Source organism: Gracilinanus agilis, chromosome 1 (genome assembly GCF_016433145.1).
Source record: "Gracilinanus agilis isolate LMUSP501 chromosome 1, AgileGrace, whole genome shotgun sequence".
NCBI lineage: Eukaryota > Metazoa > Chordata > Mammalia > Didelphimorphia > Didelphidae > Gracilinanus > Gracilinanus agilis.
Window position 1 is genome coordinate 351,060,896 of NC_058130.1, and position 22,801 is coordinate 351,083,696.

At 37.2% G+C, this 22,801-nt stretch overlaps 1 protein-coding gene across 1 annotated transcript in view; it reads left to right on the plus strand.

Moving 5' to 3' along the window:
* ADAMTS6 (ADAM metallopeptidase with thrombospondin type 1 motif 6) overlaps positions 1 to 22,801 on the plus strand; it is a 346,468-nt gene that overhangs the window by 109,880 nt on the left and 213,787 nt on the right. The window lies entirely within an intron of this gene.

The window sequence follows — 22,801 nt, forward strand, 5'->3', positions numbered from 1 at the left end:
AGAAACTAAAAGGCAACCCTCCAAAATAGGAGCTATTGTTATCTCCACTCCCTACCTGCTCATTCCCATGGTACAGTTGAAGAAATTCGGGCAAATTGTGGTTAGATGACTTATTCACAGTTACACAGCTAGTGTCTGAATATCTGAAGCTGTAATTGAACTTAGGATTTCCTGATTCAAGGCCCAGCACTTTATCCACTGAGCCACCAGATGCCTTTATGTGAGTATTGGTATACCCCCAAAGACTCTTTCCTCTCTAAAATCTTTTTCTTATAAAACTTATTCCCAGTTACCACCTCAATGCAGAATTCCTAAATCTATCTATTTCAAACATCAGGTCCAACAGGCTTAGCACTAAATTAATCATTGGGCAGCTGAGCGATCATTGAATAGAGAACGAGCCCTAGAGATGGAAGGTCCTGGGTTTTAGATCTGGTTTCAGACACTTCCTAACTGTGTGATCCTGAGCAAATCACTTGACCCCCATTGCCTAGTCCTTACTGCTCTTCTGCCTTGGAACAAATACTTAGAATTAATTCTAAGATGGAAGGTAAGAATTTAAAAACCCAACTAAACTCATCATCTTCCTCTAAGGGTGCTCCTTTTCTTTAACTCTTTTTCTGCTCTTGACCCTTAATTACCTACTTGAAACCTTTTAGTTTTGATCTCTCCCTGCAACTTCCTACATCAAATCCATTTTCAAGTCCTATAAATTCTCATTTTCATAATACTTTTTCATATCGGAAGTACCTTCTAATTCTGAGATTCTGAGTCCCTCCCTCCATAAAAAACCATCATGACTTATGATCACACCATCATCTCTTGACTAGATTACTTTAATAATCTCTTAATTGGTTTCCATGCTTTCTGTCTCTTCCCTCACCAATCCATCTTTCATACCAGTGCCAACGTGATCTTCCATATGTGTAGGTACATGTGTACAAATATAGTATAGACACATAGTCATAAATACATTTGAATGGGCAGATGAAAACAATTTGTTCCAGTGGCCATGAAGGTGGCTAAAGCAGACACTGTGGAGTGCTTGGAGCTTGGTCAGGCGTTGAATATGCCAAGATCTTTCCCACTGCATTCTGAGCTATCAACAGTCATCCTTACTTTTGAGTTGCCTCTGGATTTCAATGACTAGAAGAAAGAATGAAACTGATATGTTTATGTGTTTGTGCCACTCTGCCTGACTTAAATTCAATTTACAAGTCAAGGTATCAGTCTGTGATGCCCTTGGTCCTCTTCAAAACAAAGACAAAAAAACCCAATTTGGCCCTACCCTTCCTCTCTAACTTTATCTCTTTATTAACTTCCACCCATTTTATGCTCCATCCAAACTGGATTATTTGGCCTCTCCTAAAGCTATTCTATAAGTTTTTGGTACATTTACTCACATTACTTCTTATTCTCAGAAGGCCCTTCCCTTCTGTCTACTTATCTAATACCTACCTATCCATTAAAGCCCCAAGCTAAGTATGATTAGTCTGACCAGGAGGTGAAGAGCAAATTTAAGAAGGGAGAGACCTTCCATATTGGGAATTTGTACATTTCCAAATGAGAGCTGTCTTCCAAAATCTTCACCTTGCTCAAGATACTTTTGAAATGCCTTTTTTGAGCACTACTTTCAGGTTACTTATTCACACAAGAATGTCAGCTTCATTATTCATTACATTCTCTATTGTCTGCCATCTTTTCATTTCCCTTCCTTTTCTTCTCCCATCCTTTGGAGTCCATCTAGTCCAATTCCTACCTTTATTAATTATCAGTATTACATTGATGTCATTCTTCATATTCAGCCTTTAAAAAGGGTGGCTTCAAGGAAAAAGCATTACTTGAATGACAGTTGAAATCCACTATTCTAAGACTTGTGGCTGAGACAGAAAGACTTCTTGGTTTTGCAGATTTGGGATCAAAGTCACCATTGTGTGCCTTTGAGTTGGAACTTAATTCAAGCCAAGGCTTTGAGGCTTTTTGACACTGTGGTAAGGATCAAAGGATGGAAAGTTTAGGACAAGCATGAGTTAGTTTATGCATTTCGAAGGCAGGTATGCCTTATTATAAGGTAAAGCTACTAGTATGACTGAGATGGCAGAAAGTCAGACTTTCTGTATTCAAACACATCAAGACCTTGGATTTTTGAGTTGTAAGAGACCTTAGAGGCCATCTAATCCAATCCTTTTATCCTACAAATAAAGGAATTTGGACCTAGAAGGGTTAAGTAATTGTGCAGTGCAATACATACATGTGTATGTAGCCATATACACATAGATGCCTGTACATATTAAAGGCAGTTCGATGGTGCAATGGATAGAGCACTACGCCTGGAATCAGAAAGATCTGAGTTTTAATCTGCCTTGGGCACTAACAAGCTGTTTTATCCTAAGCAAGACACAACCTCTACTCACCCCAATTTTCTTACCTCTAAAATGAGGGAATAATAGTATCACCTATTTCAGAGGATTGTTGTGAGAATCAAATGAGATAATATTTGTAAAAAGCACTTAGCACAGTACCTGGAAAACAGTAGGTCTTAATAAATGTTTTTTTTTTTTCCTTTCTTAAGGCACACTGATAGGTTAAGAGATCTTAGGATTACCCAACCATTATGTCAGAGGCAGGACTTGAACTTGACTAGAGGCGTATCCTCTCTCCATTGTCTTGATAGTCTTTTCAAATGAATTTGTGTATACTTTCTTATATAGTATACTTGTGCTTCTTTTATAGTTGATTGACTATTTATGATTATTCCTATAAAATGTAGTTGCATTTCCATTTCTGTGGACAAATCTATTTCACACTATAGCACATTCTCTAAGAGCATAATGGATCGTCAGTGTGATGACTGCCTGTATATTCTCAGTTAGTGCTGTGGAGGTAGACCCTTGCAGCTTTCTACATAGTGAAGGAAATAGCAAAACACTGGTGTCTTTGCCTAGAAACCCCCAACTGGGATCATGAAGAGTTGGCCAGGACTGAAAAAAACGAGCGAACAAAAATAACAACACAAATGCAAAACTAGAGGGTTTGTCTTTGCTTCCACAGCATTGCTTGCCCTCAACAGCATCTGACACACAGTAGGTGCCTAATAAATGCTGACTGACTTGACTTCCCACACCCTAGTTTAACTCTGCTCTAACTGCTTGTCTCTGCTAATCCTTAGCTCACCTCAGCATAATTAAATACAGGCTTTCAATGGATGATGTTTCTGTTTATCTGAAGGGGTGGGTGTAGCTTTGACTGTTCATTCTGGCAAACAAATGCTCATCTCCACCTTGTCTACAAGGAAGGCTGATTTCTTATTTTCACATCACCCAAATTATTCATTGCCTTGTCCTCACTCATAAATTAATTGCGGTATATAGGGAGAGGGTTTTTAAAAAATTCTTTTTCTCTTTTTCTTGGAATGGAAGCTTGGAGAGGAGGGGATCTGTCTTGATTGTTATCCATGCCTTCCTCGCTTCTTGGCTAGACTACTATAATTTACTCTCTCTTGGGCTTTCCTTGAAAGTCATCCAGAAGCAACAACAATTACGGAACACAGCAGCTCCAGTTCTGAGCATGGGGGTTAAAGCAGCGGGGAAGAAGGCCACCCTCTGGAGCCTGTATTGATTGCCAGAGCAGCAGGCAGATGGAATGGATTTAGGTTTTACTGATGTTATTTAACATTTTCAATAACCTACACCCTAGCCCTGTGACCTTGTGAGACTACAGGGGTATGTTAAGTGATTACAAGGGGATCACAAGTTTTGGTTTTGTTAAACTTGATTATTATAGAATTTATAAAATATGATGTCATGAGAGGCAGGGAAAAATTTTAAGGGATGATATTCAGTTATGCGGTTATAAGCTGCATTGTTTCTCTCAGTTACCAGGTTTATTGTGAAGAGTTTCTTGGTTCAGAGATCTCACGTATGGGATTTATCATTGGACTTTCATATAGCATTGTCATTAATGAGCATCTGCTAAATGATTACTAGATGGTACTTAGGACAGCTAGATGGCACAGTGGATAGAGTGCTGGCTTAGAGTCAGGAGGTCCTGGGTTCAAATATGTCCTCAGATACTTACCAGCTGTCTAGTATCCTGGACAAGTCATTTAGCCTTGTTCGCCTCAATTTCCTCATCTGTAAAATGAGCTGGAGAAAGAAATAGTAAGCTATGCTGGTACCTTTGCCAAGAAAACGCAGAGAGGAATCATGAAGAGTTGGACATGACTGAGAAACTACTGAACAACAAATAACAAAATCCTTATCCTCAAGGAGCTTACATTCTCATGGAGAAGCAATATATACATATAAAAGTATATGTGTACATACACACACATACAACACATGCTCACATGCACAAAATGAATAGAAAGTTTGGAGAAGAGGCATACTGGCAACTGAAGAGCTCAGGAGAGATTCCTTATAGAAGACTGTTCTTTAATCCCCTGCATTTAGAATAGTGCCTAGCAGAGAGTAGATGCTTGATACTTCACCATGTATCAGTTCATTCAAATCTTTCCATATTTCCCTATATTCTTCATAGTTTCTTAGCATTTTGATACATTTATCTACCACTATTTATTTAAGCATTTTCAAAACCATGAGTATTTATTTTATTTCTAGTTGTTTGCTAATCCAGAGACTACTGCTATAATATTTTCTTGTATATAGAGCTTTCTTTCTATACTTCACCTCCTTGGGAATACATCTAACAGTGGGATTTTAGGATCAAACAGTATGGGTATTTTAGTAATTTTCCTAATATTATTTGAAATTGTTTTCTGAAGTTATTGGGTCAATTTAGAATTTCATGAACAATGTGTCTGACTCTAAAATCCTTGAAACTTTGTCCTTATAGTTTGTTATTTTTGCTGATTTGCTGGGTGTTTGGTAAAACTTCATGACAAGTTTTGATTTTCATTTTATTAATTATTTGAAACATTCTTTCACACGAATGCTGTAACTACAATATTCTTTTTTTTAAGAATTGTTTTTTCACATCCCCATACCTTCATATCTGATGATATCTCCTGGGCAGCAGGTTTTTGTTTTGGATGTTTGTATTAGTTCCCTATATGTTTTAGATATTAGATCCTTATTAGAGATATTTGATGCAAATATCTCCCACTAACTGATTGCTTCCTTTCTTATCCTATTGAGGTTTTTTTTAGTGAAAACACTTTTCAGTTTCATGGATTTTAAATTACCTGTTTTATTTTATAATTGCATCTATACTTTGTTGGGTTAAGAATTCTCTCTAGAGTCAGACCTTTGAAAGAATCTAGGTCTGGTTCTATTCCAGCTTTTTAATATTCAGGCCATTTATCTATCTTGAGCATACTGTAGTATTTTGTTTAAGATGTTGGTCTAATCTAATTTCTGCCAAATTGCTCTCCAATTTTCCAACATTATTGAACAGTAGAAAGTTATTTCCCAGGTAATTTATGTTCTTGGATTTATTGAATACCATATTGTCAAATTGAATTAATTTTGATTCATTCTTGTTTAGTGTGACTCACCAATCTATTTTTCTCTTTTTAAATCATTACCAGATAGTTTTAGAATCATTGCTTTAAACCATCATTTCAGGTTTGGAAGGACTATTCTTCCTAAGTTCCTACTTTTCTTAGCATCTCCCCTGAGATTCTAGATTTTTTATTTCTCCAGGTGAATATTTTTGTTTTGTTTAGCTCCAAAAAATATCTCCTTGATAATTTGCTAGAGTACAAGATCTGTAAATTAGTTTGGGTAGCATTGTCATTTTTATTATGCTGGCTCAACCTGTCCATGAGCACTGAATTTCCCTCTGGGCAGTCTTATTTCTCTAATTCCTAACTCTTATGCTCAGAAATTACTGTAGCTTAGAGGAAATAAAATATTCTGGCAAGACTTCAAGATGATTTATTATCTAAGTGGAAACATTTCATGATGCTAACATATATATTTGGCACAGAAAATCATTCTCTTTGGAAGATCAATTATTTATTTTGATTTTAGCTTCTAAATCTGATAGATTGCTATGAACATTGTGTTGTTTGGCAGATGATTTCCCCTGAAGACTATTAAAAAGCTTCTCTTCCTTAAGTGAATGTGCTGACTAGATAGCATTAAAAGCCACCAAGCTTTTTTTTTTTCTGAAAGATATTGCATTTAGAAAAATATTGTATCTTTTTCTAAAAGATATTGCATTCAGTGGATCATGGGTAGTCCTATTTTTCTAGAAGTTGATGAGAGTGGGGTGAACAGGGAAAATAAATGTAAGTTCAAATGAGTTTTTCTGAATGCTAAAAGCCTTGTTGTAAAAAATAGGAGATAGTATTGTATAGAAATTGACTAAAAATCAGTTCTGAACCTGAAAAAAACTGTATAACTTTAAGGATTTCCCCTCCTATATTTGTATCAGCATTATTTGGAAATGTAGTGTAATTAATCTGATATACAGGCTCCATAATGACTTAGTATGAGTTTGTAGATGAAGCTGTTGATGATTGAGGAAAGAAATCACTTAGCACTTTACTGTATTGATTTGAATGTACTTTAATTTCCATCATTTTTAGTGACTAATGCCATAGTTAAGATTACTACAAACAAGAGTAGACTCTTAATAATACATGGAACCCTTGCCTGGAGGTTGTCTAGGCATGGCTAGTTTTCCTAACATGGAGGCACTTTGAGAAGCTTTTGGAGTATGTCCAGATTACCTAACATGAAGGCCTTTGCATCCCCTACCATATGGGTGGTTGTAGCCCTCTTTAATTGACCACTTGAGTCTTAACGTTGGTGAGACTGGGAAGGTTGCTTTCTTTCAGCCACTCTTTCTGGTTTGTGCTTATTTCCTGTGCACTCACCCTGCTATGTATTCCCTGAGTTGTAGGGGGTGGTCCCCCAACTCCAATTCCATTTGGCTACTAATAATCAGATTAGCTTTTAAACAGAAATATTTACTTCAGACAGTATAATAACAAATATGCAAACTTGCTGCCTTAACACATGGGAGGCATAATCCTCCTCTCATTTTACACCACTTCAGTCTCTAAGGAGGGAGAAGGGATTAGGTTCATAGCTTAACTCAATTCTTATAGAGCCAAGTCACAGTCTCAAGTCCAAAAATCCCCCTTGGCCTTGAGTCCCAGGCACCCTAGCTGCTCTAGATTTCCCTGCTAGGTGGGCTGGCTGGCAGCACCATCCTGCTTGGAATCTTGGCTCTGGTTGCCATAACTTGAACTCCATAATCCAGTGGGGATCACCACTGGCACCTAAAACTGAGGACAAACAACACTGACCAGAAACAACACCTTCCAACCCCCACCTTCTACCCCAGGGCTATTTATCAGAATTGGGTTAGTTCCCCTCTGATCAGTTAACTTCATGGTGGGTGAACCTTTGCTGTGGGTAGGAAGGAACACATAGGAAAAGACTCCAAGCAAGAAAACCCAGTAAAAAGAGTAGCTAAAAGAGAGTGACCTTTTTCAGCGTCTCCAGTTTTAAAGACTCAGGCAGTCAATCAAAAGAGGCTATACCTACCCATGTGGTTGGGGACACAAAGATCCCTCGGGGAACCACCATGTTAGTTGAATTAGGCATACCAGAATAAGCCTGGGTTATATACAGAATGTCCAGAGAATATTCTGGTGAGATTTAAATGACAATTTATACCAAATGTGGATAGCAAATTTTCAGAGGATTGGTAAGTTTAAAGTTTGATCTGGGACCTAATTTAATCATCCTTTCAGGATTTAGAAGTTACTTCTGGGTCTTCTAATCAGTGTCTCAGGATCACCGTTATGATAACCAGTTTTCTTGGTGGAAATCTAGGTGTTAATTTGGTGGTTTTAATTTTAAGCAAAATAATATTTACTTTACATTCCTTCTACTTTAATTGATGTATGTATTTCTGGGGTGGGGGGGGCGGAGATTTATATAGGTCGAAATGTTTACTGCTTGTTTCTCAGTATTGAGATGGTTCAGACTAGAGTGTTTCTTGGAAAATATACATTCTTGTTCAATGAACAAGTATTTGTCAAGCACTTATCTCATGCAAGGCATTCTGCTAAGAGTTGGGGTTACAAAGACAAAAGTGGAATAATCCTTGTGCTCAAAGAGCTTACATTCAGGAAGACTATATGTAAATACAAGATATTAAGCTATTAAACTTAAACCTACACTAATATGTTTTGGAATAACTCTAGGTGCCTTTTTTTTTTGAGTGGGGAAAAAATTTTCTCTTCCAAACCCCTATTGGAGTGTCTTGGGAAAGGCTTCATCAAGACAGTGATACTTGAGCTGAGTCTTGAAGGAAATTTGAGTCTAAGATGCAGAAGAAAGGGGATAGAGGGAAAGGAATGTGTTCCAGGTATGGGGGATGAAAAATGCAAAGGAATAGAGATGAGAAATACATGAGGAATAGTAAAATGACCAGTTTGAGTGGTTTCTAGATTATGCAAAAGGAAGTAAGTAATGTGTAATAAGTAAGGCTGGAAAGGTTAGTTGAGGATAGATTATGGAGGGTTTTAAATGCCAAACAGAGGAGTTTATATTTGTTCCTCGAAGGAATAGAGCATTGGCATTTGAGGAGTGGGATATTATGATCAGACTCATACTTTAGGTAAATCATTTCTATGGACTCAGTAGAGGATAGTTCCAAGTGGTGAAAGCCTTGAAACCAATTAGAAGACTATTATAATGGTCTAGAGCAGTGATTCCCAAAGTGGGTGCTACCGCTCCCTGGTGGGTGCTGCAGCGATCCAGGGAGGCAGTGATGGCCACAGGTGCATTTATCTTTCCTATTAATTGCTATTAAAATTAAAAAAATTAATTTCCAGAGGGCTAAGTAATATTTTTTCTGGAAAGGGGGTAGCAGGCTAAAAAAGTTTGGGAACCACTGGGCTAGAGTCTCTAGACAAAAGGTGATGAGGGCCCCAACTAGGATAGTGGCTGTGTGGGTAAAGAGAAGAGGACATTCATTAGATATGTTGTGGAGATAGAAATCAACTGAGTGGACATAGAGAGTGTCCAGGACAACTCTGAGGTTGTGAATTTGGGTCAGTAGTAGGATGGTGGTATTCCAGATAGAAACAAGGAAGTTGAGAAGAAGGCAAGGCATTGGGGAGCAATAATAAGTTGTTTGGATGTATTGAGTATGGAAATTTTCAATGGGCAGTTGGTGATGTAGAGATGACTTCTGAAGGTAGATCTAATGGATCTCAGTCTCTTTATGATACTTTTCTCATAGTGAAAACAACAGGTTGAGTTTTTCTGCCACTTCTTTTGTATTAGAAGAAAATATATGCTGGAAAAAATTAGGTCCAATAATGTTTGCTTATTATGGCCTCTTCCTTCTTAAGTGCTTGAAGTATTGCTAAAGCTCTGAACTATACTTCTGTAGTATATAATAAACATTTATACAACAAAGTGTAAGTGTGGAATTGGGGTAAATCAAGCATCACTAAGCACTCATCTTGGAAGGGAACTAGAAGTCGACCCCATGGAACCCTGAGTGAATTCCGTTTGGGAGGGGCCAGCAGCAAGAGGAGTTTGGAGGAGTTTTTTCTCAGCTGTCACTTCACTCCTGACTGGATGGGGACCCTCGGGGGGTTGGTTCTTTCGTTGGGAGGTTTTGATTTTGGGGTGGATCCTGAGTGAATTGGGTTTCTCTGTACTTTTATTAGTGACTATTGGGAGATCACAAATACCAACAAAGAAGATATTGAACAGCAATTCTCCAATTTGGCTGGAGAGCTCGAACTCCTGGGGGATTGGGCTTGAATGAGGGGGGGTCTTTCCCCTGATACTGTTTGAATGCATTTATCCTGTTACTTTCCTCTTATATTAGTTTAGAAGTATTTGATAGGAGATTGTAGGGGGAAGAGAGAGCTAGCTACTGTGACCAAGCCACAGAAGAAGTCCAGAGCTGCTCTCTTGGGGTGAAGACATAGCTGATAATGAAGTTCATCCTTTTCCCCCTTCCTTGATTCCCCTATATCTTTTCCCCCTGTACCTTGAATTTAATTTATCATTTAATAAACCCCTGATAGTTTTATGCTTAGAGTCTGGAGCAATTACACTGAGGGGGGGAGGAAGACTGATCTTGGGGATGAGGGGCAGACCATTACCTGACTCTATCTTGATGGGCAAAAGCTAACTTGAATTTAGGAGTTGGGGGAGGCTTGTCTCAACAGGGCTGGCTCTGAGGGTGGGCATTAAGGTCACAACTGAACCCCGGCACTTTCCTTCAATATCCCCATTATAGATTTGCCAGTTTGGGGAACCTCTTTGAATTTATTCCTTCATAGGTCTTCCCTGGGGAAGGGGGTGAGTGATAGCTGATCTGGCCCATTGAAAGTTAACAAGGGAGGAGTCTGGATACACCCCCTCCACCATCAATACTCACCCCCCAATACATTTGTGGCAAGTCAAAACCAAAAAGCCTGATTTAATTTAAAAAAGGCATTTTATTGACCAAAATAAGTGTTACTTTATTAACTGGGAAGAAGCAGGAAGATGGGAATAATGTATTTTTCAAAACTCTCCATGTTGCTTTAATAATAATGACTGTACAAAGTACTTATACTTTTATATGTAATATGTTATTTGGTTTTTGGAGCAAAGCTATAAGGTAGGTAGGGCAGGTGTCATAACATCATACTAACTTTATCTCAAATCATCTCTTTTCATGAACTTTATGTTCACGTCATATTAGAGCACAGGTCAGCGATATTAGCTTTCCATCCCTGAACACATTAATTTACTCACACTATGACTTAGCAAATGCAGCTCCTTTTTTTTTTAAACCCTTACTTTCTATCTTAGAATCAATACTAAGTATTGGTTCCATGGCTGAAGAGCAGTAAGAGCTAGACAACTGGGATTAAGTGACTTACCCAGGGTCTTCCAGCTAAGAAATGTCTGAGGCTAGATTTGAACCCAAGACCTACTGTCTTCAGACTTGTCTCTCTATCCCCTGAGCCAACTAACTGCCCCAAATAAATACTTCCTGAATTGGATATTTAACTTGCATTGTATGACTACCTTTCCTTTCTATCTTTGCATGTTGAACTTGTACCTGTCTTTTAAAGCTCACATCAAACATAGTCTCTTCCAGCATTCTCTGAATCTCCCCTTTTTTCCTATTTGTAAAGACCTTCTCCCTTAGACCTGAAATAGTATTCTGGTGTAAAACTCTCTGATGCTTTTATTGTATAATATTATTTATCTTTACCCAGAGTAGATAATTAATAAATGTGCATAGTTATCACTATCCCATTTTATTGATGGAGGAACAGGAACAGCAAAATGATTTACCCAACTTTTGATTAGTTATTCAAGAGAAGAACTTGTAATAACAAAATACTTAATCCTATGTTCTTTTCAGTCACCCACAGTGTCTTTTTGAATTTGAATTTGCTGACAATTATGCTCCTATCAGACTTCATTATTATGAAAACTAGGTTTTTAGAAAATTAAATAAAACTTATAGAATGATTCTTTCAGTTCTATTCCCTGTGGTAGGTCTTTAAGGGAAAAAAATGCCTCCCATAATTAATTTTGGTAGAGAATGGGAATAGGTGCTACTGTGGGCCAAGGCATCAATTCATAGCTCTAGAGACTTGGATCCCTTTGCTGGCATGACTTTAGTAGACTCCTCCTAGTCCCTCATGGACATTTGTCCACATCAGACAAACCACTGAATGGCTTGGTATAGTTTGGCAGGATTGTTAGTTGCAGTGGTACAGGAACGGAAACAATTTGGGTATTGTAGCTCAGGACTTGAGGTGCCTGACTTTGTGAAGTGGTATTGGTACCAAACATTATGCACCAAATTTGTATTTTTTTAAATGTTTAAAAAAGGGGGTGGTAATGGTGGTGACTGTTTGAGTTCCCTTGGTGTGTTGAAACATTCATCATAATGGTACATCCTTTAAGAGAAATGGGTTATAAATTTAGAATCCAAAAAAGATTTGTTTTATATTTTTCAAAAACCATCCTTAAAACTTCCTAGATTTAGTCAAAATTAAATTTGGTTTTGATTTTTAAATCCTACATTGGTGCTTCTTCATTATGTAGGGGTGTTCCTGGGTTCTAGAAGGTTATATCAAGTGATATGCAGGCTTTGCTAGGTCCCTCCTAATTGGAAGGGTTTTGAGTGAAACTTTGACCTAAATTCTGCTGTCTGAAGAACAAAAAAGACTAAGTTTGGGAGGAACTCTTTACTAATAGATTGCCCACTGAGTGATTTGTCCCCAATTACAAAAAAATTTCCCCCTAAAGAGCAGAAGTCCTTAGCCTTTTTTTGTGTCATGGACTCTCTTGGCAATGTGGTGAAATTGTTGATTCCTTTTCAGAATAATATTTTTAAATGCTTCAGATAAAACACATAGGATTACAAAGGAAACCAATTGTATTAAAATAAAGTTATCAAAATATTTTTAAAAATCAAGTCCATAGACCCCAGGTTAAGTACCTTTGCTTTAGAAGCAGACGTTTTCCTTTGACTATGAAATATATAGAAATACTTTCCAGGTTTAATATTCACTGAATTCTTCCTTGAGGAATCCTAGTGTTGATCAGTGTTCACTAGAGTTCTGCCTTTAATAAAAAGGATTAAGGGTTTTGTCCATTTGATGATAATAATAATATAATATTATTAAAGCATAATAACGGATAGTAATAGTATTTAACTCCCAGTTTTGTTGTGAGGGTAAAATGAAATAATACATTTTTGCAAATGGCTTTATAGCCTTAAAGCAATCAAGAAATCAACACACTCTTATTAAGTACCTCCTATGTGCCAGGGTCTGCTAATTGGCATTTTTTGATTTGCTTATTTAATAATCTACCTACCAAGATAGCAACTCACATCATAAAAATAGAACTGAAGAGAATTACAAAATCAAATATGTATAACAATTTTTCTTCCTTCCTTCGTTCCTTCCTTCCTTCCTTCCTTCCTTCCTTCCTTCCTTCCTTCCTTCTTCTTACCTTCTGTCATAACATTAACTAGGTTAAGTATTGGGGATACAAAAAGAGGCAAAAGACAGTCCCCTGCCTTCAAGGAGTTTGCCATCAAATCTAACCTAATCTACTATATTAATGATTGATATTATTATTGTTGATTTTGATCATATTGAACACCTACTGGAAAGCATCATGGAGAGTTTACTTGGCATTGAAAAAATAGGATGATATAATAGAAAGGAAATTGGATTTGGAATCAAACTGCTATAGCTACTTGATTTTGTAATTCCCTTCAGTCTTATTTTCATGATGTGAGTTGCGCTCTTGGCAGGTGAAATATTGCATAAGCAAATCAAGAAATATCAATTTGCAAACATGTTGTATGTCTACTAAGTAGAAGGCATTTAAAGTTAAAAATAGCCTTCTATATTTACAATACTTTTATTTTGCTAGGGAGGATATGATGTACATGGAAGGTCGCATTGGTTTAATGGAAAGCTTCCTTGATTTTAGAGTTAGATTCCATTGCTCCTAGGCCTGTATGCCCTCCCTGGACTTCAGTTTCATCTTGGTAAAATGTTTGCCTAAGAATTTGGGCAGTTAGAGGGAGTGCCTGGGATATAGTAGACATTTAATAATTATTTGTCGATGGATATGTGGATATAATCTTTGATTGTGGGTTGTTTTACAAAGGACAAAAGGAATGTGATTTGGCCAATAAAGGCCAGTTTTGAAAAGGTTAGTATTCCTAAAAGTCTTCATTAACTTAAGTTTTCACCAGAAATCATTGATTCAGTTTACTTGCAACTTAATATCAGTAAAGGAATAGTAATCAGTAAAGGGCATTGCTGACAAGACCCTTTTGCCTCACTCTCCTACTCACCCCATTTCATTCCCCTACTCCATCCCTAATCAAAACATAACAGAACTCAGCTGGAGAGGTCATTTCATCAATATCCACAATTGCTCTGAAACAAGATAAGCCTCATGATGGTGTCCTCAAGAAATCCAGACAGAAGCTTAATGAGCAAAATGGATTTGGATGATGGTTTGAGAAGAAGGCAGAGGTCCGGGCAGCCAGACATCTTCAGTGGTCACCTCTAAAACAAGTAGGGAGGGCACACCCTGGAACTTGAGGGAACAGCTGCACCAACATACGGTTAGAATTCAGATTCCCTGACTGGTTCCAACTTCTCTGGGAGGCAGAGGTCAAATGAAGTGGGAAATCTGCTAATACAGTGTCATTTATTAGAATTAATGATATAGGAGTTATGAGAAGGCACACCCAGAGGGGATCCTTGACAGTGATGATAATAAGTTCAGGCAAGAAACATTATTTCCTAGAGGAGACAATGTGTAGAATATTAACATCCAGGAGATACAAACTGAATAAACTCTTACTTTGGGAGGAACAGTCTGCCAAAAGGTTGGCACCTCTTGCTTGATTCTTCCATTCATATATCATGCATTCCCAGATAAATATGTGTTTTTTTTTTTGTTTTGTTTTTTTTTAAACCCTTGTACTTTGGTGTATTGTCTCCTAGGTGGAAGATTGGTAAGGGTGGGCAATGGGGGTCAAGTGACTTGCCCAGGGTCACACAGCTGGGAAGTGGCTGAGGCTGGGTTTGAACCTAGGACCTCCTGTCTCTAGGCCTGGCTCTCAATCCACTGAGCTACCCAGCTGCCCCCTAAATATGTGTTTTAAGGTAAGGGTTCTTTAAACTTTTTTGTGTCATGGGCTTCTTTTGCAGTCTGATGAAGCCAATGGACTTTTACTCAGGGCAATGTTTTAAAATGTATCAAATAAAATATGTAGGGTCATAGTGGAAAACAATTGTATTGAAATGTAGTTGTCAAAATATATTTTTTAAAAGTTCACAGACCTTTGGGGGGCAGCTAGGTGGCTCAGTAGATAGAGAGTCAAGCCTGGAGATAGGAGATTTGGGATTCAAGTCTGGCCTCAGACACTTCCTAGCTGTGTGACCCTGGGCAAATCTCTTAACCCCCATTACCTAGCCCTTACTGCTCTTCTGCCTTAGAACCAATACACAGTGTTGATTCTAAGATGGAAGGTAATGGTTTAAAGAAAAAGTTCAGACTCCATATAAAGAATTCCTACTTAAAGGTAAACTAACGATAGGAATAGGGCAGCTAGATTACTCAGTGGAGCCCCAGTCAGGAAGTCAGGAAGACCTGAGTTCAAATTTGACCTCAGGCACTTACTAATTGTGTGGCCCTGGGTAATTCACTTAACCCTGTTCATCTCTGTTTTCTTGTCTACCAAATGAGCTAGAGAAGGAAATGGAAAACCACTCTGGTATCTTTGCCAAGAAAACCCCAAAAATGGGGTCATGAAGAGTTGGGCACAACTGAAATGACTTAACAAGGTTAAGAATAATAATTGTTACTGTTTGGGGAAACTGAGTTACACAGATAATTTATGCAAACATTGCATAGCGTCATCTGCAACTAACAGCCCAAACCCAGATCTCTTGGTTCTTAAGTCACTGTTCTTTTTCTTAGCTTGTTCTAATAAATAGCTAATTCATAGCAGTAACCATGCAGAACTGCCTGATATACAGAGCTGAATATATGCTGCTAATATGATCTGAAGCAAGTCAATAGCATTTCTGTTATTAGGTTTTGTTTGTTCATGATTTTTTATACATTTCTGGAAATTTCAACTGCTAAGTATGTGTCAGGGATACACGGAGTATATGTGGGATAGAGCTGGCAAAAATCTGAAATAACACATTTAATTAAAATGTATTTAAATTTAAGCCTCTAGTGAATCCATTAAGCATAAAAGAACTGAAATTCAAAATTATCTACTTAAAAGATTACTTACTTGCATTGTGTGGCCATTTTTTTTGGGCAGAATTTGGAGAGAGAGGGAAGTAAACTAAAAAAAGCTAAAATATATAAATTAATATTGCAAAAATTTAGGATACTCCAGAGCATAATTCAGAAAGCCAATATATGTCTTAAGCAGTCATAGGATATGTCTGAAGTGTATGTAAATTACTTTGTAACATAGACCCTAAAAAAATGAATTATAGTCACAATCTGGAGAGCCATTCTGAAGAGAGTGGCTCCATATCAGAGTTTGATTATGTTTTTAGATATGTTGAAAGGCAGCTAGATGGTACAGTGCATTTGGAATCATGAAGATCTGTGTTCAAAGCCAGCCTAAGGCATTTACTCGCTGTGTGACCCTGGGCAGTCCACCACAGTCTCCCTCAGTTTCCCCATTTGGAACATGGGCATAATAATAACACGTCTTAGAGTTGTCCTGAAAAAATGAGATAATATTTATAAAGCACTTTGCACATTTTAAAGTGCTAAGATATATATATATATATAATCTTAAACTATTAGCTATTATAAAATGATGATGATGATTTTAATGCTCTACATGAGTGTTGAGTAAAGTGGTAACGGAAGTAATCATGTGGCAGTGATGAAGTTGCTAATCATCCTGGTATGTGGTGGGCCATTCTGAGTTCCTATATCCTCCCTTCATTTCTATGAAATGTCATCACCTTGGGTGGCTGCCATGAAATATTCTGACGCATCATTACCATCATGTCTTTCTCAGAGCAATAGTACATTGATGTGGAGGTTCTGTGCCAGCACATCACCATGTTGCATTGTAATGTCCGTGTGGATCCCAGTGAACTTCCAGTAGTAGCCAAGAAAATTTTTTGCTCAGAAAAAAAAAAAAATGGTTCAGGAAATCATCTCAGTAATGTGGAACCAGACGAAGGAAACAGTAGACGCAACAGATTGGGCCAACCGACATGAAGGGCACTTCAGGGATTTCAAATTTGATTTATGACTATTCTAGGGAAAATGTTGGCAATTTTAATAGTGTGCAGGTTATGGGGGTGGGGTGGTGAGGGCTGGGGGTGGGCAGGAAGCAATGAATATCGTTGCTGGAAAGAGAATTGTGAGTTTTTGAAATTGGCTCAGGCGAAAATTTTGCCAACCAAATAAGCATACATGGCTGCCACAGTATCTTCTCCATGATTTCATTTACCTAAATAATATGAGATCTGGTAAGGTTTTAGATTACCACCCTCCAAAGAAAACACAGGTTGCTTCTATGTGATCAGTTTAAAGCAGGTATTGAAACAGTGCCACAGAATCCTATTAGTAGACGTGTGGCTCTTAAGATTAAGATGATTTAAAGATTTTCAGTGAGAGCATTTTCATCTTGGAAATTGGCAAATAATACAATTTGCTTTCAAGAAACTTATATTCCTTAGGAGGAGACAATGTGCATGCATATAAATATAAAAATTGGCAAAATGATTAGGGCTTGATTTATTGTTTTGCTGTGGGTCAAGATAATAAAATGAAGGAGAAAATGTTAATAATCGTAGATTAAATTTAAAAGTGGATCCATGCACAATTTTTTTTTCTCCTGGAGAGCTAGCTGGTTGTAAAACATTTGCTACCACATCTTTGACTCTTAGTCAGTATTCTAGTCTTGCAAGCACCATTTCTTGGTGTTTACTTGGAAGACCCAGTTATGTGAGAATCAGCAGCCAACATCTGTTTTGGATCCCCAAAGACCCAAATATCTCGTTGCTTATAAGTTTAAAAAAATCCACGAGGTTAATATTATAAAGTTTAGAAATTTTATTAAATAAACAGAAATGTTACTTGATAGTGTAAAATTTAGAACTTATTAATGGCTGGATTTTCACAAAATGTGAACATAGCCCAAATACCAAGCCTATTAAGTACTGATTAATTAGAACTCAACCAATTAGAATCCCTATTAGAATTGTTTCTATGATTTACTTTTGGAAGAAAGAGGTAAGTTAACAAGAAAACAAGCTCATATCAGAGATTCACTCATAAAACTGGATATTACCTGGAAACTTCAATTTTGGTTTAGTTTCCTGTAACTACTATATTTATTTCTAGAATAAGCAATCCATCAATTACTAGTTATTTACTAACTCCTTAGCTTTTCTAGGGACTGGGGGTTGTTGTTCAGTTGTGTCCAACTCTTGGACCCTAATACTGTCCACGGGTTTTCTTGTCAAAGGTACTGGGATGACTTGCCATTTCTTCAGTGGATTAAAGAAAACAGAGGTTAAATGATTTGCCCAGTGATACAAAGCTATTAAGTGTCTGAGATTGGATTTAAAATTAGGTCTTCTTGATTTTGGGCTCAGTGCTCTTTCCATGGAACCACCCAGCTGCCTTGTAGGCAAACAGAGGTTAAATGACTTTCCCAGGGTCACATAGCTTGTAAGTGTTTGAAGCTGGATTTGAACTGAGATTTTCCTGACTCCCCGTCCAATACTCTACCCACTTCACCACATAACTACCTCAATTACTGGGGAAACCAAGACACAAATGAAACCAGTTTGCTTTTAAGAAACTTACATTCTTCAGGAGGAGGCAATGTGTATACATATAAGCATATAAAAATAAGTATTCACAGAATATATGTAAGATAATTTACTAGCAGCTGAGAATATCATGTGGATCAGGGATCAGGATCTTTTATAGGAGGTGACATTTAAGCTGAACTTTGAAGAAAACCAGAGATTCTTTGAGGTTGAAATGAGGAGGGGTGCCATTCATGGCATGGGGGACTATGTAAGGGCATGGAGATGGAATATTATGGATTAGACGCTTCTGTAGAAGAGTAAACATTTAGCATATGTTATTCCTGTGGTATTAAAATTTTACAGCATAAACCTATTCATGGTGTTATTCCCTTTAGCGTATCATAACATATTTATTATACAGGATGTGGAGCTAATATGAGTTACCTATATAATTTCCTGGTTTAACACTGCCAGCATATACAAAGTGATGATATTGGCTTGAGTTGTATTTTATTTTTGAGAGATGTTTTAGAGGTATTTATTTTTGAAACGTATTTAGGAGTATGATTTCTTCCTCATGGATGCCCTCACTTGGCCCAGTGTCCAAGGTACAGCATGTGCTTAAGCAATGACTTTTGCTTTCCTGCCTTCTCATTCTATGAAGTTTTTACCTTTATTTTCCCACAGATCCTCAGAGGAATCATCCAAAGTTCTAGAGACCTGTCTTTTAGAATCTTTGAGGTGGACAATGTCACCTACCCATCAGTAGTCTCCCATTCTCAGTGAATAACCAGCCCACCTCCTTTTCAAGTCATATAGGACAGGAAAGTGTTCAATCCTGAAAGATAAGCAAAATTGTTTCTTCTTGATTAGGACCTGGAAGAAAAGTTAATAATGTGAATCGTCAAAATAGGGACTGCAATCTCTTGGAACTCTGAATGCAGGGTAGACTGCCTCCTCCCAGGCTGGTTAAATTAATTCCCATGATGCCAAGCCATTATGCAGATTTTCCAGGAGTGATAGGCTACTTCCCTGACTGGAAAAGTACAAGACACTTTATAGGCCACTGAGCAAATGTGAATTTTCTCTTTGTGGTCATCTAACCCTGTTTAAATGTAACGGAAGAAAAGTCATTGGGAAATTATGCAGTGTTTTCAGTGATCCCAGACAACTTGCTGATGCAAAAAAAGCCCATTTCTTTCATACCACTCTTCTGCGATGCTCTGTGAGGCTGTGAATCTTGGAACACTGCACTCTCAGAAGAATTTAAATTACAAATAACTCCAAAGTAATTGCAAGATGCAGAATGGATAGAAGCAAGCTACATTATGTTACTAATGGGGATTTACATGCAAGGAGTGATATGATAGATATTATCAAGGATCTGTATGAATGAGAAAAGAGATGATCTAGTCACAGAAGGAGAATGAAGAGGTACTAAAAAACCAGAGGAAGGCCACCAGCATATGAGGTAAATCCTCTAAGGAGGGTTTATGAGGAAACAGGGACAAGAATGTTAAAGAAGGAGAAGGTATGGATAACTGTGTCAGTGAAAGAAAAACTTAAATCAATGAATCAGAGAACTTTCCAAGTTATAGAATCTTTCTGCCATTGTTAGTGAGTTGGTTTAAAATTGTAAATTTTTAGTCAGCAGGGATCATGTCTGTGCAATGCTCTTTTTATTATATCTAGAATAGCATATTGAAAAAAAAGTGCTCAGTAAATCCTTGCTTTTATGTAAAAATACTAATTATTGAATTATATTACCAACAGAACAGTAGGTCTGAAGTCATAGTAAGAATTATATAGCCTGTCATTCCTCCATTTGTGTCTTTCGGAACATGGAGGTCGGAGGATCATAGGACTTCAAACTAAAAGGGTCTTTGACAAGCATCACTTTCATTTCCTTGTTTTGTAGATGAGGAAGTGGAGGCTCATGGGGACTTATGCCTTTTTGAGGTTGCAGTAATTATTTTTCATACCTCGGAGTTTGCAAGGTTTGGGTGATTGAGCAAACACCAATGAAGCATCTTCTTTTAAGACCAAATTTTATTTGTCAAAGAACCATGAAAGACATTTGATACTACCAAGATTCCATAGAACAGTTTAGTAGCCTTTAGGCTACACTGTTATTAGGGATCTGGTTTGAAAGGTCACATTCATAAATTTTGTTCATCACCTTCAATCTTATTAGAAGCAGATTTAATAAGTAGCATTCCACAGAGTGGGGGCTACTTAAAAAATCCATTATAGATTGTCATTTCAACTCAAAATGAATCAATAAATTAAAGGAGTGATCAGAGAATGAAGTGGGGAAGAAATAATACATTACAATTAAGGAGGAAAAACCAAGCAAGTACAGAATGGGAGGAATGGCTTATTGTGCTTCAGTAGAGGGAAAGGAAACATGGCAGTCAGTGAATAATAGGATGACTGAGTCAGCAGCGTAGCAGTGTGGTCAAAGCAAGCACAATACTGTGAGGCAGAAATAGGGACAAAACATGTAGGGGATAAGAAGTTATCTTCTCATTGTACTTAGCATTGGTTAGACTCTGACTTACTAGTATGTTGTTTCTTGTTCTGGACCCCACAACTAAAGAAGGGACATGGAGAACTTGGAGGAAGTTCAGAGGAGAGCCACAAAGATGATTACAGAGTTGAAAATGTAGTCTACAAGAGAAAACTAAAGTAGCAGAGATTATTTATTTCAGAGAAGCCTCGGGTGATTTAATAATGACTTCTGAGCAGAGTATGGAGACCAACTGATCTCTCTCAGTCCATTGAGGATCAAATAAAAAGAAATGGCATTAAACCACTGCAGGAGGGTCATAGATTAGTTATAAAGGAGAATTTATTGACAGGGAGGTCATCTTAAACAATGACAGTAATTGAAGATTTTGGAATTGTCTTCCTTATACTCAAGAGAATAATTTGGGCACTTTGTTGACCTCGTGGGTAATTTGGCATTTTTGTTGTTGTTGTTGTTCTTTCCTGAGAGAAGAGTGAAAATGACAATTGGTCTATTACTCCTGAGGATTCTCTCTAATGCCTTTCATTATGGAAATTTGTCTAGTCTGCTTTCTGGAGATATTCTAACTTTCAATATAAATCTTGGATTCCTTGGCGTGGCTTTTCCTGCCTGAAGGCAGAGGGATGGACCAGCTGGCCTCTCAAAGTCCTTTCCAACCCTGTATGTAATTCAGTGGTTCTTACCCTATTTTAACTAGATCACACTTCAGTGTTAGGTTTTAACTGGTATTCTATTGGTTGGACCCCAAGAGAGATTGTAATAAAAAAGAGAAAAAATTGTCTCGAAGTTAAACTAGAATCGAATGCTACATTTTGAAGTTTAAAAATATTTCTATAAATATGGAGCAAAGATAAAGAAGTGTTTTTTTTCAAAATACAGGCTTTTTCATATGAACTTTTTAATGAAGAAGGACTTTCACAAACAACATTGTTGTAATACTTTGCCCAACCATAACTAAAAATGATTTATCTGCTCCAAATTGACTACTAAAATCCAGTCCAGAGGAACCAGACTTTTGGTTGTCTGTGGTTGGTTTCAAAAGACCTACGCTAACAATAGAAAAAAATTTTTTTCCTTCTCTTGAGCAATGTGTAACATGTATATTATGCTCTTCCTTTCTTGGTTTAAATAACTCCTTTGGTTTTGAGGTTTTTGAGTAAGAAGACAAAATAAGATGTGTATTTTATTTTAAGGCAAAGTGCTGTTGTGGTATGCCACTTTCTGTAAAACTAAACAGACCCTGTAGTAAAAATGTAGAAAGAAATCATAAGGTTTTTATGTAAAGTGTGCTGAATTATTGGTAAGAGATGACACAAATGTCATGTACTAGAGTATTATGAAAAGGTACTGATGAATCATGCATTCCTTACAAAACTCTTTCTGTGATGTGCCTTTTTGGCTTTCTCAGTCCGAAATTTTGTCCTTATTTGTGTGCTTATAGTATATGCCAGTAGAATCATTTAAAGTCCATAGTCACTGTGTATGTGTGTATGTTTATGTGTGTTAGTTCAAAGTTAGTACTTGGCATTCTGGTTTCAAATGAAAGAATAAAATATTTACTAACCTTCTCTTAGGAAGTTACTTTTCATTCAACAAATATTTATTGAGGTCTACTGTGTGCCGGACATTGTAAGGAGGACAAAAATGGAAAAACAAACAAACAAACAACAATTTGAGTCTTTAAGGATCTTAGATTGATAAAGGACATAAAACATATTTCACAAAGCAGCATCTGACAGAAGTCACAGGAGAGATACAAAATGGCACAGGAGAGATAGAGGAGAGAGAAACTAGTGCTAATTGCGAGAAAGGCTTAGAAACAGCACTAGGAACAACAACAACAAAACACTTTTAACATCATTGAATCTAGCCTCTTGAATTCCCTCAATATCACCATTCCTCTTCTATTTTTCCATATCACATTGACTTGTGGTGATTTCACAAGTCAACCTACCTCTGTTTTGGACCAC